The 18,573-nt window shown below is 49.5% G+C and overlaps 1 protein-coding gene across 5 annotated transcripts in view; it reads right to left on the bottom strand.

Annotated features, from left to right (window-relative positions):
* Positions 1 to 18,573, bottom strand: part of LOC139327709 (beta-1,3-galactosyltransferase 1-like) — a 73,618-nt gene that overhangs the window by 36,004 nt on the left and 19,041 nt on the right. For 2 of the 5 annotated variants that reach the window (XM_070957632.1, XM_070957630.1), the window contains one exon: positions 5,826 to 5,881. The exons of 1 other annotated variant lie outside the window; for it this stretch is intronic. The gene's annotated coding sequence lies outside the window, so the exon portion shown is untranslated. Of the gene's footprint in view, positions 1 to 5,825; positions 5,882 to 16,255; positions 16,307 to 18,573 lie in introns of all 5 variants that reach the window. 2 more of the 5 variants (XM_070957631.1, XM_070957634.1) reach the window with 2 other exon arrangements.

Here is an 18,573-nt window from a genome sequence, read left to right as displayed (position 1 = left end):
ATCCCGCCTTCATCATCATCCCCGCACACCTGGCGGCTGCGTGACGTGGGCGTGCTCGTTTGATGGCGCCGTCAGATGGTGCGTGAGGAGGGGCTTTCAGCTGAAGCACGCTGGGGTCGAGGGAGAACACAAGTAAACAAAACCTCGATTTCATTCCGGTGGTTCGGTGTCTATTAAAGTTCCTACAAAGCAGAAGCAGTTAAACAGTGCAGACAGCTCACGCTGGTGACTGACTGCTTATGGACTCCTCACGAGGATGTGTCAGCCAAAAACTTTAAATTAGCAGCAAAGTGAAATACAGCTCGGGGGGGGGGGGGGGGGATTCAGTCGGGTGATTTCAAAACAAAAGCAGCTCGCGACCTTCACTTCAAATGAAACCTTCATTTGTCAAGAAATGCTCTGACTGGCGAGGACGGCGGAGCCCTCAGCTGGAGTGGATCTGTGTCGCCACAGGACAAAAACAACATGGCGTTCAAACACATTTTAACCTCGGGAACAGGAAGTGATGGCGGTTTGACCTCTGCGGGAGACGCGCAGCTCGTCCAGGCTGTCAGGGGTGAAAGGCTGCAGTGACACAGTGTGTCTCCGCACGGCTCGCTCAGGTGCAGTGATTGATCTCAGCGATACGTGTAAGGACCATTTAACCTGCTCAGAGAGTCCTCTTCACATGCGTGTGCTCTCCAGCCAGAGGTCAGGGGCTGCCTTCACGCTCCGCGCTCTTTCTTGTATGTACAACTTGTTCAAACGCCTAAAATCTTTCGACTAAAAATACAAGCATCGCCTCCGCCTCCACGCAGCACGAGCTGAACGAAAGTGCAGCTTCACCAGCAGCCCACACAGACAAAAGCACAACTGTGCTAACTGACTCTGGCACGGCCCCCCTTCTGAAGCCAGAAAAAGTTCATGCCCCCCCCCAAACAGCCTTTAGCAATCATTAACAACGAGAGCAGCTAATAAAAACAGATCCAAGCTGAATATTAGTGAGATAAAGGTCAGCAGGACGGCATCGGCGAGCTCTTCTTCTTCTCCCAGCGGCTCTGCAGCCCCACCGATAAACACATAACAGTCAAACTGAAGGAATCAGGACACTCTGTAACCTTCAGTCAGCGTCACTCTGGTTATCTTTGCTGAGAACAAAGGGCACAGCTGCATGGAGTCACCCCATCACGTCTCCATGGGTCCTGAATGACACGGGGCGACTGATGGTTGCATGATGAACGCCTCATTTGCATTTCCAGCTCGACCCCGGCGCCCGTTCGATCCCAGATATGATCTGAAATCTTGTACATCAGCAGATAGAGAGCCAAGACGAATAACCTCTCATCCCGCAGAGCACTTGTTTGAACTCAGCCGCACATTATAAATCAAGTCGCGGCGGGCCAAAGGAGACCTGCGAGGTGCGTCCACAGCCCTCTGCTTTCAAAGCGGCGAGGTGTTATTGTTGGGAGCGGCTCTTCGGCTGAAACCCCACCACGGTTTCATTTAATCTGACAGGGATAATCTTCAGAGATTGCCCTTTCCCACTGTGATGTTTGGAAAGCTTATAAAAGACTCACTTCATTGATCTGAAGACACTTTAAGAGGCCTCGTTGTTGTTCCCATGCCATAATCACAAACAGACACTCTGAGAGGGAATAACGCCAAACAATGGCAGTCACTGAGGGAGGCAGCCACGCAATAAAGCCTTAATAGTTTTATCATTGCATCGCAGTCCGTCTGCGTGCGTGTGTGTGTGTGTGTGTGTGTGCGTGCGTGTGTGTGTAAATCTGCCAGCAGCTCAGCAGCAGCTTTAATGTAACCACAGTAGCTGCCGCTGTTGAGGCCGTATAGAAGGAAACAAGGGGTGTTTAATCTGCTATCTTAGGGGATAAATTACCATTTTCATTTACGATCAAAGTCATTAAGTTGAGTTCATGCAGTCTGAGGGACGCACACACACACCCTTTCCCACTCATCAGGCCCTTCGCCTCCCACTGCGCCAGAATGGATTTCCCCCTGAGGCCAGCATTCAAGGTTTACGTTCCTAATGACCCTCAATAATTCAGCCCTGATTGATCAGCGAAATCGACTAATGAGTTACCGCCGCCACCGCCGCCGCCGCCACGCCAGGACAGAGGCTCTAATCTCAGAGGCTTCTTCACGACTGTATTGAGCATTGTGCTGCCTGATATCTCACAGCCATTGGCCAGCGCCCAGGCAGATATCTCGCCGTGGTTGGCTGCCATTTACGGTAAACAAACAGCGCACGGGAAGCCGCGCGTGACGAACTGCAGCCGGCGTGGGGGCGAGGACAGCTGGGGAAGACGTATGAGCCGGTGCTGTAATGTATTCATGGGGAAAAAGATGGAGAAATTGGTCTTGAGACATGATGAAATGCCTGCTGAGGTGTCTTTGATAAATTATGATGAAGCTATGCAAATGAGGCCTGCAGCTGGAGCTCCAGCGCGCACTGTTCAATTAGCCGTCACTGCAGACTAGAACTCGGACCGGGTGAGCGATGAATCCATCTATTACTGAAACTCCTGCCCGATTGATATGCAGCATTATGATGAAATCAAAGGCAATATTAAGAGTTTGGTGCAGATGTAAACAAGATGATGCTGAGATTAGAGCATGTTAAGCATGGGAGCCTTAAAGACGCGACCCTCATAAAGCACGTGAACCATGTGAGCTTTGCACTCCTACATGCGGATCAGAGGCGCGTTCAGAGAAAGAAATCAAACCCTCCGACGTGTCGGACAAATTATCTCGAGGGTGGACGAGCTTTCTAAATGAAAAGATGAGATAAAGTGCTGCAAAACGGACATCCTCTTAACTGTTTGTACATATTCATACAGAATTCATAGTAAGTCCCAGAGTCCTGGTCTGGGAAGTGGAGGAAGCAGATCAAAGAAAGCTGAATCTCCTCTTAGATACTGGCTGTTCCTCCCCAAGGCCCGTCAACACGCTGTCTGCTTCGCTGAATATTTCAGCACGAGGTTACGCACTGATCGCCCGTGCCTTCAGATTTTAGGTTCGCTGAAATAGCTTGTGTGGGGCGGAAATTTCAGCCACCCATTTGTCGTGTGTGATTAGACGCAGCTTTGTTTTTTTCCACTGCAGACAACAACAAGAAGCCCCTGAAAAGACGCACTGAAGCCAGATGGACCTCATCCTCACTGAACGTCTCTCATCTCGAAGCTCTCCTCAGCGCAGAAACTGGAACTTCAGCCTGATTAGCGCTTCGAATATCACAAAACAGCTGGAAAGCACAGAGCGTGGGGCTGCAGAGCGGCTGCGGTTAAACATGACATCACGCTCAAAGAAGGCAGGGAAATGTAAATGGTATGCAGATTGGTAATATGATTCAGGTATTAAAGCAGCGTGCTGAGCGATGATGAGGTGAGTGGGAGTAAGCAGCAGTCACTAATGCTCAGCGGCGGCTGAAAACAATATGAGACAAGGAGCCAAAGCAGGCAGTTTCCTTCATTTACTCAGTGTGAGCCGTGACCTTTTCACGGGGGCCCCGCCTGCAGCGCCGAGGGGGCGCACGTATGAGGGGGTTTGAACTTTAGCTCGCACGGAGCATCTGACATATGTATGCTAACTGTTTGCGTCTCTGCGGGCTATCTAGGCAGCTAGGCTGAGCAGCATCTTTAAAAAAAAAGACGCTGCTCAGCCTGAGAAAACAGCAGATGAATGATGTCATAGTGATGTCATCAGGGTTGCCTCAACTTGGAGAATTCTTAACATAAAGCCTGAAGGAGTGAGCATGAACAGGAAGGGGACTGAAAGCGCGATCGAGTTGCATCATGGGAATTGTCCAGCATCTATTTTCATGCGTCTTTATCCAATTACAAATAGGCCAGCGCATTGAAGCAGACTGAACGTGACGCTCTACCTGCCTCAGCCTCATCACAAACACCCGTCTGGTTCTCCTGGGTCGGAGGTCAGCTGAGAGGTCGTCACAGCCTCCGGGACAAGCTGTGGAAAGCTGATCAGTGGTCGATGGAGTATTTTATTTTGAGGCCTGATGTAGGACCAGTGTTAGCAGCAGCATAATGCGCCATCAATCAACTGGCAGCCACTCGACTCTCCGGCTTCTCCTCTGATGATTACGACGCTCCACGCGATCCCAGCAAACAGCCACTCGTGTTTTACACACAGACTGAGACCCACAGCGATGCAACAGGACTCCACTCGACCCAGTTACACCCAACATCACTTTGGTTGGACCCATCAAGATCTGCAATAATTACGCCGTGAGCTGAGTATCGTTCCCACGAACGGCAGCAGGCCTCAGAGAGCGCACAGTGCAGTTAAACAGGCGCGATGAAGGTCGCGAGTTAGAAAAAGCTTTCATTCAATTCAGTCATTAACATCCAGAATTCAAAGCAGACGCAAAAAGCCTTGACGGACCTGCAGAGCTGTTTTTATATAAACAGCAGGCTGAGAGACGCCACCTTCAGGATCAGTGGCATGGCGTGGGGATTTTTTTTGAGGAAGCCAAGTGAGACAAAACCTCTAATCTGTATGTTTTTTAGGGAGTGGGGGGCATAAAAGACTATGTTGCAGCTTGTATATCACTGTAACGAAATGACATATTAAGAGCGCCCAGAGAGCGCTCATTTTACTTACACACGCTTGCAAAATAACCGCTGAGGTTTAGCACTACCAGCTAGCCACTGGACATAATTCTCCTCATTGAAAGTCCGAAAACCTCTCTTCCTCTCCGTACGCAGCTCTAATTTAGGCATTGGCCTGCCGTCAGATTTTATTTTTAGCTGTTGCTGTAGAGGTAGTTTAGTAAAATTGTTTCTTACTAAATACTAAATAAATGTCCACCCTCCATCACTGCACTTGCTAATTTTGCTAATGAAATGTCAACACAAACTTGCTAATCTCCCTGATTTCATTCAGTGGCTTGATGATGACGATACTGTGATTTGATTGGTTTGAGGCCAAAGACTGGGTGGCTTCCCTTGACACAGTCCTGGCTATTCAGCAGTGTCATGACGGCAGCCTCACCTGATTGGTTAATCACTTGTTTTTTTTCACCAAGGGACACCAACTCGGCTTGGCCTCCTTGTGGACAACAGTGTGCAATATCGTATTTCACCACTCATTCGCCACGTAACATTTAGGAGGGCGCTGTTTTACACATCGTAAAATGCTCAATAAGTAGAGGAGAGAAATAAGGAAGAGATGACAGTGACGAAACTCAGAAGAATTACCGAAACTGTTAAAAGGAGTATTTTCATTAAGTCACAGCTACGGTCTGAAAAAAGAGGGGAAGCATGGCTTCCCTTGGCCTCCAAGAGAAAACGCCACTGTTCAGGATGTGAACCACTGTGAGTAACAAGGCGGCTGCTTCCTCGCAGGAAGTCCCTCCTCCTCTAAACGCTCTAAATTCTGCTTATCGTCTGCTCTGCTAAAGTATTTCCACGCTGCTTCACCGCTGCACCACGCTGGCGGTCGACCAGTCCACCTCTCCGCGAAAGCTCCACCGCACGGCGTATTTTCCCTTCGATAATGAACTTAGTAATTCCCTTTGATGACAAAGCGAACCCAGAGGACTTAAACGCATGCGAGGGCGATAAAGCGTCTGCTTCATTAAACGGCAAGATTGAAGCAGTGAACCTCAGAGGCAACAATAACTTTTATTCCAGGCTTCTGTTTCAGTTCTCTGGCTCCTTTTCTTGCAGCAGATAAAGCTGTGTGAGATACAGGGCCGCTGTGTCTACCTATTATGAAAGGCCCTTTAAAAGCAGGAATAGGCTACATCCCTGACTGAGCAGCTATTTGACGAACGGACGGCGAGCTGAGGTCAGCGTAGCATGCCGTACCTGACACAGCTGGCTCTCGTCCAAGGCGATATGGGCTCCGTCTCTTCACACCATCTCTGCGAGGAATAAGAAAAAGACAGCGCCAGGTCAGGAGAGCTGAAACGAGGCATTGAGAAAGACAGGATATTGGAAAAGGAAAGCAGGAGATTAGACGATGCGGCGAAGGTGCGACCTGAAAAACAATCCAACTTTCCAAATGCGAATGTTTTATTGAGGCTTAAATATCATTAAGGAGAGAGAACCTCTTTAACATAAATAAATTCTGACTCAGTTGGGCTGAAAGCTGAACCCATTCTGTCAGGAAATGAAACAATGAATCAGCATTGTGCGTCTTCACGCGGCGCCGTATGGTTTACTCCATAAAAGCTGCATAAAGGCTCGACTCAGCTCCAAGCGATCCTGACACAGACCATGAGGGGAGTTTTAAGTGTAATCAGAGAATGGCTCATCAGTATGCTGCAGCCGCCGCCGCCGCCGCCGCCGCTGCCTCCTAACTACGGCAACAAACAGGCGGGGACGGCGGAGGAGTCTATTGATATATGCTCTTTTATGAGGACTTATCATTCAAGACCCACTTACGGCCAGAAAAGGTCAAATGAAATTCTCTCATACCAAATTGAGTTTTTCGCCTGATTAGTGAGCCTCCGTGGCAGACGCTGCGCCCGCACACGGCGAGTTTCAAGACATTTTCAGCTTCCTTTTACCTCCGAGGACGGCACATAATCACGCCCAAGTCTAATTAAAACATCCCAAAGGAAAATATTTCAGGTTGACACTCGAGGGTGGGCTCCATCACGCCGTCGCCTCGTCTCCTCCCGAGACGAAGGCGGACTGAAACCGCTCGCGTCTCAGCTGTGGGGCTGTGATGCATTGCATTGTGGGGCCGAACACCAAAGCAGATCAACGTCACACGCAGAATTCAGAGTCAGTGGGCTTCATCCTCTGCGGACCACGACTGTCATGGTAATCCATCCCATAATTAAGGTCGCAACCGATGATTTCTTTTCTCGCGTGTCTCCAGGTGACATCCTGCGACTGATCCTGAAGGTGTTTTGTTTACAGTGATGTGAGATTCAACTGTTAAATCTATTAGCGAAGGAGCTGCTTATTGATTTCCTCCTGATGGACCAATCAATGAGCGGACAAATCGCTTCAGCTCTGCCTCAGCTGCCGAGGTGTTTCAGCCTGGAGCGACGCGGCGTTGCTATCTAACCGCCATCAAGGTTAAGAGAGAGGAAACGCCGCGACGCGTCGGGATGGAGCCTTGTCACCGCTCCCCTGACAGGCCGAGAGCAGTGCGTGCTGGGTAATTGGGAAGAACTTCCTGGCCTCGGCCTTGAGTGGTGTGTCGCCGCCGTGGCGTGGAGTCAGTTACCTGATCGGCGCTCACACACCTCAAGCTGTCAGCTCAGCTCAGGAGTAATCACAGGCCTCCATTAACAAGCCGCTCACGCGCCAACGCGGCTCACGGTTAGGCCGCCACGACAGGACCGCTTAGGACGGCCCACGCACAAGCACCAGGGGGGGCGGCGGATGAGCAACCACCCTGCAAACTGAGCATACAGATGCAGAGAAATACTTATTAGTGCTTTACAAACACGCTTTGGCGCCATTGAGGCTAATTCAGACGTTTCTCTCACACATTCACCTCGTTGTGGAAATGTGCCTCTGTTCGCCATTAACATAATTTTTCTGACAGTGGGGGGAAAAAAGCGAGTCGTTTGGAATGCATTACGCCCCCCCGTCACCGCGCTAATCAGCATAATATGAATTATTGCCATCATTACAGCAGGTGACCGAGAAATAACAATAGGTCTTAATTATTCACCAACGAGGGATAATAAAGGGAACGCAGATCCACCTTCAGTTCCCTCTGCCAGCAGTCATTAGAGTTTGTATCTCTCTCCCCTTTCGGGAGCAGAAGCACGCTCCGGTTCTCTGTTGTGGAAATCATTTCTAAGATCGTGATGAGTGATGAGCTTGTTTTTCCACCCGAATATACACCTCGTGTGTTTTGTCTCGGTGCGGAAATTACCATAAGAGCCCAATAAAAATGTGCTTCGCAAACCCTTTTTCCCACTTCTAATTTCAGGCTTTTGTTATTAAAGTGACGACTGGGAGGGCGAAGGACCGTTCCCAGTCCGGTTCTGGTCCCAGGCTTGGAGCTGAAGCTGAATCACAACAGAAATATTCTTCATTGACATCCATGACTCACTTTAAAGGACGAGCAGCTTGACCCACAATGGACTTTCTCTCATGTCTAATGTTCCAGCTAACAAGCTAAGAGGCTCTGTGAGGCTGCTGTAATGTTTACCATCGTAGTTTAGCTTGTTAGTATGCTAACAATCGCTAATTAGGACAAAACACAGAGTACAAAGGAAGCTGATGGGAGTGGGATCGGCGGTGCAGGTCGAAATCAAAGCGAGACGAAAGTCACCTGCTGCTGAACTTCACAGAGCTCAGACACCAGAGCCGCTGCGCCGCCTCCTGCCCTGCGCTCAGACTTGGACTTTTTATGGGCCAAACACACAAGATTCACCTGGAAGGATAACGAGCCCGATGAGTGACGACAACACGCGGGAGGAGACGCCGACTGCGAGACGAAGGCCTGCTTTTCCAGCCCGGCGTCCGAAGAAGAAAAACAACACAATTAGCAGCAGTTGGTGACATTTCTGCAGCTAACGGCAAACCACAAACATAATTAACGCCTATTTATTATTTATTTTGACCATCGCTGCACCTCTAATATCACTGTGGGTGGTTTTGATTACCTCCAAAGACAAAGAGCGCACGCCGGCTTTGATCCGGCTCTGCGGCTCTCATTTCAAACGCACGCTAAAACAAGCGATGCACATTTTTGTAAAGTTCAAACAGGAGTTTCGTCTGCGTGTCGTGATTCCAGGTTGGCGAGGTCAAACTCATTACAGAGACAGGCTGAGGCTTTAGCTGAATCCACAAATCCTCCAGTCCTGCAGGGTTCCTCTGACCTTTCACAACGAGTTGCCAATCAGCTTTCAGTGCGTCTTAATGGAGACACGGTGATTACAGCAGACATGATTCACGGCCATAAAGCACTGCCCTTCAAAGGGAGATGAAGTCACAGAATGAGCGAATACGGCTTTGAAGAGGCGACGGAGGGAACAACGCAGCGGCTTCGTCAGGGTTTCATGGATCACTGTTTCCTTCCAGTAATGATCTAATCGACACATCTGTCTCCGCTGGCGCTCATCTCCACGTCCTATTGACGCTGAGCGCCGGTCAGGGCGGCTAACCGGGGGGTGCGGGGTGTCACAAATCAAAGTGCGTCTTTGTGTGGTCTGATAGGTTCAAACAGATACCGTCAGATCCTCAGATAGCCGCCGGGGAGAATGAGATAATTAACTTTCAGCTCGAAGGTGTCCTCAGGACTTCCTGTCAGCTGCTGTTAGCGTTGTTGACGACGTGCGGCGGGTATGGAAATCACGTTCGATTATTCCTCCAGCCTCATTTCAGTTTTGCAGGTGGTGCACGCTCTGCAGACGCCCTGAGCCCGGGACCAGGCCACACTGCCCCTCAGTGCGTTCACTTCATCATGGGGGATGAAAGTCAAGGTCACCCCCCCCCCACATATCCAGATCAAACCAGAGCAACACTCTGGCTTTATATGAGCTCCTGCCACCTGCCACTTTCAGCCCTCACTGGTCACTCTGGTTCCTGCCTCCCGCCTACGTCTCTGACTCCGCCTTGACTTCCTGCCCTGAAACTTTGTTTTTTTACTGTGATTGACTTGTTTTTCCGTCTTGTCTTCCCATGATTGACAAACGTCTATGACCCGGTCCGTCAAATGATGGACAGTCTAAGGTAACCTCTGCTCCCACACACAGTCCTTCTGTCTCTGCAGCTTTAATGGATCTATAAGACATCGAGACCGTAGTTACATATGTAAGTCTCGTTTCATCGATTCTTTTATCTTTTGGGACGAGCAACGGCGACTTCAGTCCCTCGACTGACAGGTCAGAGCCGTTCGAGCTGCGAGCTTAATGTTAGCTTAGCGAGGCTTCAGCAATGGTAGATGGTGCATAAGTGGAGGTGGAGGTGGAGAGATCAACACTTTAAACTGCTAGCTTACAAGCAGCAGAAGCGGTATTAGCCTGACAGCTGGTGTTTATATACCGGGGGTATATAGAGTGTCCCAGGGTACAAAACAGATTTATTAGGGGGGTGGAGAGGACAGAGTTACTGGACGGACTCTGGAAATAGGTGAAAAATGCAGGATGAGATCCAGAATCAATAGCTAGTGTATCAAAGTAACAGTACGAGTGATTCACAAGCTCAAAAAAGTTATTTAGTGTTTAAATTCATGCAGGTTTTGAGAGAAGCTGACAGCTTTGGTCTTTATTCAGGCGGCTAGCATCACGGTCAGAGCGCTGTGTTATGAACGGTGAATTAAGTGCTGCTTGTGACTTTTTATTCTGATGGAAATGACCCAGATCTAATTGGATATGGCCTAGATCTTGATTACTCTAATTATGCACCTGGAGCAGACAACACACGGTGTCCTCGCCTCAGAGTGGGGGCTGCCTCATGTTTTTAACATGACTATAGGCTTAATTGGTTGACCTTTTCGATGCACGTGCACTTTTTAAAGGCCTAATTAAGGGTCCCATTAGAATCTGAGAACTTGTCAATTAAGTCCTCGAACACAAAGATTCAGTTCATCGAAGGCAAATGTCAGCACGACAGTTAGAAGTCGGTGAGTGTCACAGAGGAAGCGGCACAAACGGCCGCCGCGGCGCCAAACCTCAAAGCAGCTGCTGAAATCTTATCAAAGGGTTTTAACACTTATGACTGACAGCGCGCTTTCTTTCTCAAAGTCTCGTCCAAATATTGTCAATTACGCTCAGATGTTGAAAACAGGCGTGTGCTGGAGACACTGAAGGAGCGTTTTCCTCCCGTCCTCACAGAGATTTACACCAGAGACAAGCCGGATGAAGCCGTGCTCAACATCCATCAACAATATTCATAAAACATCCACTTCATGCTCACATTTACATCCTCCATCCAGCCTCCTTTAGTCTGTTTTTCAAGCTGTTGACGCAAAGTGACTCGAGGAAGACGGCGCGTCCTGCGCGGTGTCCTCCTCCTGTTCCTCTGCTGCCTTCAGTGCTGAGCAGCTGCACTCAGGGGGGGGAAGTAGGTCATATCTTCCTGGATCGCCTCTGTAAGCTCTCAGTTCATTATGATTACGCTTAATGAGTGAGACGCTCTCCAGGCTTTCTTTAGCGTGGATGTGTGTCATCTTCGCTGAGCCTTTCAGCAGGTAAGTGGCCCACCCCCACCGTCTCCCCATGCAACAGGATTATTAACTAATATGCTTCAGCCTGTGCTGAAAAATAACAAATGGGACACACTGATTCGTGCCCAGGGCCAATCAGCCGGGTGCAGCTGTGAGACGCATCTTCTCCTCGGGTTTAGTCAAAACGAGATCAGCGGAGGCTGACATATTGCATGTGACACATGAGTGAGCAAACAAATTACGAGCCCCCCCCAAAACCTGGGTTGATGGGTGTAAATTGTGGAAATATTGCACGGTAATGAAGTGGTGAGACGCGCCCTCAAGTTTCAGGAAACTCACACAAATAAAACAAATTAGTGAATATTCAGAAATGGAAGATTTAAGTGATTTTGGCTCACGGCCGATGGAGCCCCTGGAACCAATAGCACGCCACTCAAGACACAAACACTTCACGTTAAAAGATGCTTCTGCTTCTTTAACCCAAGAAGTTTCTGGGTGTTTTCACTCGCTGTGGGCTTGTTTTTCACTGCATCTCATACATCCTGCAGCCCTGTGGAAACAGCACAATCACAGCTAGAATGAGGGTGTGCAGCAGAACAGTCACAATGCCAAATACCTTTCTCAGGTAATAGTAAAACAACTGAAACTCTGCCAAACGTCATTATCCCACCGCTCTCTGGAACACGCATGGAAAAAATAATTGCAGCGGCGCTTCAGCCGAGGGTTGAGAGTGTGCTCCGTACATACGCTGCTACGTTACAAACATAAAGCGTTCAGGCTGAGCTCGCGCAGATAGAGCTACAGGTACGGATTACGCTCGCCTCTGCAGCCTCAGCCAACAGTTGTCATCGCCGCTGAGCTTCCATTGAAGTGCCCCCACCCCGTCCCCCCTCCCCACCTCTTTGCCCCTGTCAAAGGAAAGGAGAGACAAGCCCCTTGATGAGTGCGCCTTTGATCTGTCTGCTCCTCCTCCTTTCTTTGCCTCCCATCATCCTCGCTCTCCCCTCTGCTGACAGGAGCTCTGAGGGCTCCGTCTGTCCCAGTGCTTCACCAAGGTGGCTGCAGCCCCAGGAGGAGCTCGCCGCCACCCAAACTCGAGCCTCAGCCACGTCGCCACCGCCACCCCCTCGCCCCTCAGCCCCCCTCGGTTAATCAGAGTCGGCTTTTTCTTTCAGTCAAAGCGCCGCCATTAGTCCGCACCGAGGGCTCATTCGTCAGCGCTAACAGCTAATTGTTCCAATCACCACGCTGAGGCACAGACAGCGGCGCACGAGCGCAGAGGACGAGGCGCCGCGCTCGCATTGATCAGGTTCACACATTAAACGCGCATAACAAATAGGTCAACACATCATTTCTCTGCTTTTTCTGTTTATTTATTCAGCTGTCAGCGCTGATACGGCCAATCAATCAGGCCCAGAGGGGCGCGCCTCACTCACAGCTCGGCCTTGTTATTTGCACTATGCGCCCCGACCTCCTTGTTTATCATCGCTCCACAGATCTCGAAGCAATGTTTCACTTATTAGAAGAACAGCTGGACTCGTTGTGGGACTCGGCGTTTGTTATCTTCCCATGAAGAGATCCAGCGGCCGGGCTCCACTTCAATCCCTCGTGCTGCTGCATATTCAATTAAATTTGTAGTCTCCGCGCTGGTGATAGTGATGAATATGCAGGCCATTAATTTCTTTGTGTCACAGTCTCAGAAGGAGACAGTGGGGGTTGACAAAGCGTGCGAGTTGATTGGATCCCTCGTTGCTGCGGGGAAAACTCGTGGAGGTTAATGTTGCAAGCAAGGACGAGGCGTGTAGCTGGCACGCTGTGCGTCGCTGACACGGGTCGCACGTGTGAGGGGAGAGGCCTTATATAACAGTGCGGGAGTGCAGAAAATGCCTGAATCAAGCGCGTGGCGTCAGGACAATCATTACATTTACAAGAAGAAAAACAGTTTTCATTCACCTCCAACCAACGTAAGAGCCGCCCGGGTGCAACAGCACAACCTGATCATGAGCTGCTCAGCTCAACTCGGTAAATGCCGGCCGATCACGAGGGTGGCGATCGTTAGCTTAATCAAGGCTGTTCTTCTTCTCCATTTGAGTTTTATTAATCAAATGTTATTTCACACCGCCGAGCTGGAAGTCCTGCTGCTGAACATCAGCAGATGAAAACACAGCAGATGTGACAGTGTTAGCAGTCCTATTAGGGAACCTGAAAATATTCTAAAATATTAATACAACTGCCAACAAAGTGTCAGCAAGGAGCTTTACTGTGACACAAATAATGAAGGAACGTTTGACGTCGAAGATGCTAAAAGCAGTCCACGAGGGAGCTTCTGCAGTGAGTTCACGCTGTACTTTAGAAGCATACTGATTCAGATTAGAGCGTTAAATGTGTGTTCAATTACTGCTTGTGCTTCCAGTGTTACTTTGCGATGTGTGCATGCTCTGTTCCTGCTTTTCTTCATCTTATGTGACATGTAACTGAACACGTTTGCAGCCGACATGCACGCAGTGCGCACGCTGCACTGGGTTTCAAGCTTCAGGAGCAGCATGTGAGCTCCTAATTCCAACACAGACATTATCTGCACCGTCAAGATTGTGTAATCCAATCATGTAAGGTGACAGGGCTGCACAGATGTGTAATTTGCTCTGCAGCGGGTTGAAACAGCGGGCCGAACATGACTCACAGCTCGCCAAACAAAAGGCTGCGGCCAGTGGTTGCCTTAGGAACCCTCTCCTGCATCTCCATGAAAGGGATTCGTTCACTCCTTTTCCAAAGTCATCGCTTCTCTTCGAGCAAAGCCATTAAAAGTTCTGAGGAATCAATGGCTTCAAATATGTGTTAAAAGCAGCGAGCAGCTAACACACTCTGACGAGCCTCGATTGCTTTTCCCCAGACCGACGATGGACAAGACGCTGAGCTGACAACAAAGAGAGTTTCTTTACAGCTAGTGAGCACGTGCCACAGCGAGGACAGGCTGTTATATTCCCTCAGCTTCAACAGATCGCTGCATTAACATTTGGACTATCTGTGTCAGAGAACCATCATCGGGACTGTGAAAAGGCACTTTTACAGGATGCCGGCAGCGAGAAAAATCACTCAGTGAGGAGCATTTTCTATTGATTCCAGGTGAGGCGGGTGCAGCGGAGGTCGCTCCGTTAGCCACAAGCTACTGCTAAAGCTGCACGCTAGCACTGAGTGGAGAGCGCTGCAAGAACAATCAGACATTAAATCTGACCCTTTTATGACCTCACTGTACCTGAATTACACCTGCTTGTACTCAGATGTTTCTTCTTTTCCCACAAAGGTCCACACATGCCTACAGCCTGAAATGAACAGATTGGCTGTCAGAGGATGTCAGCACTTGAATAAGAGGTCTTTAAAGGCATCGCTCTGTAAACAGTCTCAATGGTGGGGTGATGACTGCACCAGCAGGAGGCTTTTCTTATGAATTGACACTTCAAGATGTTTTTCTCTTCTTTCACTCATGACGACTTCCACCACACTGCAAGTATAACCAGTTTATCCCCCAAATTTCCCAATCCCCCGTCTCCCTCGCTCTCGCTCCGTCTCTCGCAGCGTACACTGTGAAAATCGATGCTAGTGACAGAGTGTGGGAGGCAGAGGCTGCCAGAGCAGTGTCATCCAGAGCCGCTGATGTCACCTCCACTGTACCCTGCGCCGGGAGCGCTGCCAGAGAGCGACTTTTACCGCTGATTCAGCCGGCACTCAGCCCGGCAACCATGGTGATGTGCACCATGGGATGCCTCCAAGTGTCATTAACCGGCATGGATGAGTGCCGGTCGTGGCAGGGCGCTGCCACATGCTTTCCGCCATCACACACACAGCTGTGGCTGGCACAGATCTCAACGGAGCCACAGTAAGGTGAGAAAGAGGAAAAGACATCAGAGGCAAAGACAGAGAGGAGGACAGAGAGATGATGGCGGGTTTTAAGGGAGGGATAAGTGCGAGGCAGGCCGGGAGCACAGCTCTAGAGACGGAGAGTCAGAGCCCACAACGCAAGGTGAGAAAGTGAGAAGCAGAGTGGGAGCAGGAAGAAAGGCGAGCGAGTGGAGTCAGGCTGACTCACTCCCCGAGGCTCATCTCAAAATGCTCTTTCGTCTTCTGCCGTCTGTCTGCCGAGTCCACAACAACAGCACGTTGAACAGACGTGCCTCCCTCCACAGGAGAAACAAATAATGGATTCATAAAGAACTGCCTCTGCTCAGATGAGGTGCAGTCCTGGATATTCCCCGTCTCTGAAGCGGCTTTGACGGCGGGCTCGCAGCGTTGGCTAAGAATTCATAAAGCCGTTGCTGCCGGCGCCGCTGCACTGCGCCGCACATCACAATGCCCAACTTTCATGTTACAGGATTAGGAGGGATCAGTTTTCTGGATCAATAGGATTACAGCTGTCGTTAACCCCTCTGAGATGAAAGAATCACAACCTACAGAGAAAACAAGGGGCGGCACAGATAAAATAGTCTGCTGCGGGTAGAAGGAGGACAGTCCACCAGAAGTTTGCACGGCGAAAACAGTCATTCCGAGCAGGAATAATCCGGACTGGGGAGCAGACACAAAGCAAAGTGCCCGCAGCACAACATTACCAAAAGCACTCTGCAAAAGAAAGAAAAGAAAGCTCTGATTGTTTCGAAGAGCCCAAATAGAAAAATCACTCACTGTAATTGGCTTGCCTTTCTTCCATTTCTACCTCTGGAGAGGAAGAGAAACATAGAGAGCCGTGTCTTCCAGACGTGCACGATAATTGGCTGCTTTGCAGTGCACATACACGAGTCAATACCTACCATCAAATCCACTTTGAGCTGCTTTCAGCCCATTACATCCACTGAGGCTGAGGCTGTTTAAAACTTACGGCTTGCAGGTAAATTACAGAGAAGGTTGCGCCCCGCACCCTCCTTTATTTGCTCTGTGCTTACACACAAAATCACAGAAGAAGAAAGCGAGGAGGGATGTGCTCAGTGCGTTGTTTATATGGTTTCTGCTTATTGATTGGCCCTGCAGCAGAGATCTGCCCATTATTTCCTGTACATGACTATTTAATGCTTCCTGTTTCGACACAGCATACTCCTGACCAGGTGTGTGGCAAGTATTTGATTTGTGGATGTGTGTGTGTGCGTGCGTGTGTGTGCATCTGACTCACTGAGCACTGCACCCACATCAGCCCCTCACTCTGAGCAGCGCCAGATGGATCCTGGGGAAATAGCGAGGGAGAAAATTAAGAACAACAGCTGTCAAATCAGTGAGCGAAGTGAGCGCGAGGAAAAAGCAGAAGAAGAAGAGGAGGAGGAGGAGGAGAGAGGAGGAGGGGAGAAAAAAATCCCCGTGAATTCACCTCGCGCAGGTAAAGCCGGATTGACATTCAGCGAACGGCTTATTAGGAAATTTCATGGGAGTCGTGAAGTGATTATCCTGAAGCTGTCAGCTGCAAACAGCATGTCAAAATGCCACCCAGGCATTTCCCCCTCCAGGTGGCTGATGCACTGCTGCAGTGAACACTAAACATGTGTTCATGAGACTGATGGCTGATGAGGAAGTGGCGGGCTGGGGGGGGGCGTGTGGAGTGCAGATAGAGTCCAAATAATACAAACACGTAGCAAACATTAACTCTTACTCTGAGGCAAAGTGAGCGCGCTCGAGCGTGAACGGTTCCTCCTTATGTCTGTCTGTAAACTCATTTTATGCACACAGAGCAGCTAATAAAGGGTGTGAGGGGCTGACGGCGTGCCATCCTGTCTCCTCCCCCCTCCCCTTTGTGCCGTCACTCTGAACTGTTTGATCAAATCATCCACTGTCTATTACATATTTCAATATACACGCGAGAAGAGAAGGCAAAGCAGACGCACACAGGAATAAATACAGCAGTTATACACAGTTATAGTACACGCTACTGTAAGGTGCGCAGTCCTGGCTAATACTGCAGGGTCCATACGAGACGGCTGTCCACAGAGGCCATTCGTACCATGCGTCAGGGTCACATGGTGGCCATTTGTGCCGCTGATTGCTCGCTTATGTAATTATGTGAGTGTCAGACTGAGCGTGTGCTGCAGCTACGAGCCACAGTGCTAATCAATTCTCCTTAATGTAAAAACAAATCATCCCTCCGGTGCAACATCAAGTTTCTGCACTCGGGCCCAGCAAAACAAACGCAGGTTAGCCGAGCGAGCTAAAAGCATCACATGCTATCGCTCTGGTATTAAAGGCAGACATTTAGACGTGTGTGTCCTCAGAGGACAGTAACAGCTCGACAGCTTGTCGTGGCTCCTTAAAGAGGAAAACATCATCGCGTGTGATGCTGCTACAGGTGAGAGCTGGCTGGCTGCACTGAAAAGCTCTGGCTGAGAGACGGTTCCTCTGCAGTGGCAGTGAACGCCACACCACCCCCACACCACCCCCACACTGTACCCACACAGTGGCTCTCTCAGAGGGACATAAATGTGCTTCTAGCGAGCGTCAAACCTTTATCAGTCCCAAACAGCAGCAATTAGACGCAGGCCCTGAACGAGCAGCGAGAGGTTGTGTTTCAGGGCTCACGGGCCCCTCGTGGACCCCCCCACTTTGAAGCTTATTAAACACAGGTAGCGATTGCAGCATGAACGTTTTTCCTGCAACTCACCGACAGATTCGCATCACAAACAACACAGAAAGCGAACCCAAAAAAGGGGCAAACATTTGTTTTAGTTGACGTGTGCATAATCGAGCACTTCCTGCGAGCGCGCGCTCAGGTAATAAGCTGTCTGCAGGCTGCCGTTGTGAACTGTCTTCTTCAAAAGCAGCAACTTTAAAAGCATTATTACATGTTCACAACAGCGTTTCAAACGCAGCCCTCACCCTCGTTTTCAGAGGAATTACTCTCATTTGTACTGACGTGACTCCAAACAGGCCGGAACCCATGACCATGAATAAAAGCATAATATGGGGAGGACATAGATGAAAGATGCAGGACGTAGCTACATGCAGGCAACATGTTTTTCACGAAGCAGCTTTAAGGTTTCTAACGGACTTAACTCCATGTCGCTGTGATCATATCTGAACGGGTCTTTAAGCATTCTGTTTGGGTGCGTTTCATTTCTGTAAACAAGACAACCTTGAAGTCACCGTTGGGATTACTCTGAGTGCAAACTCCGAGCGAGTCATTAGGATGTTGATCACACTTTGTGCTGTGTCTAACTCTGCTTACAGATTCTATTTCAACATTATTTGTCCAATTAAGAGGCAGATTCAGACAGGAGCGGCCGAGGATGCTGCTGCAGCGCGTGAGGAGTTCAACCACTGGACGCTAGCAAAGAGTTAAAGCAGCCTTTACTGCACATGCTAAACACCGGCGGAAGGTGCATTAAGCATTAAAGGGTCATTATGAACAAGAGGAAGAGGCCACAGCCATGCTAGCTGCTGTGTGTGCTCAGGTGCAGTGCTGCTTTGAGGAAACGCTAACATGCTAACATGCTAATGTGCTCCAAA

This window comes from Chaetodon trifascialis, chromosome 24 (assembly GCF_039877785.1).
Source record: "Chaetodon trifascialis isolate fChaTrf1 chromosome 24, fChaTrf1.hap1, whole genome shotgun sequence".
Lineage (NCBI taxonomy): Eukaryota > Metazoa > Chordata > Actinopteri > Chaetodontiformes > Chaetodontidae > Chaetodon > Chaetodon trifascialis.
Note: the sequence above shows the minus strand (reverse complement) of the source record. Positions and strands in the feature narration are given on the sequence as shown.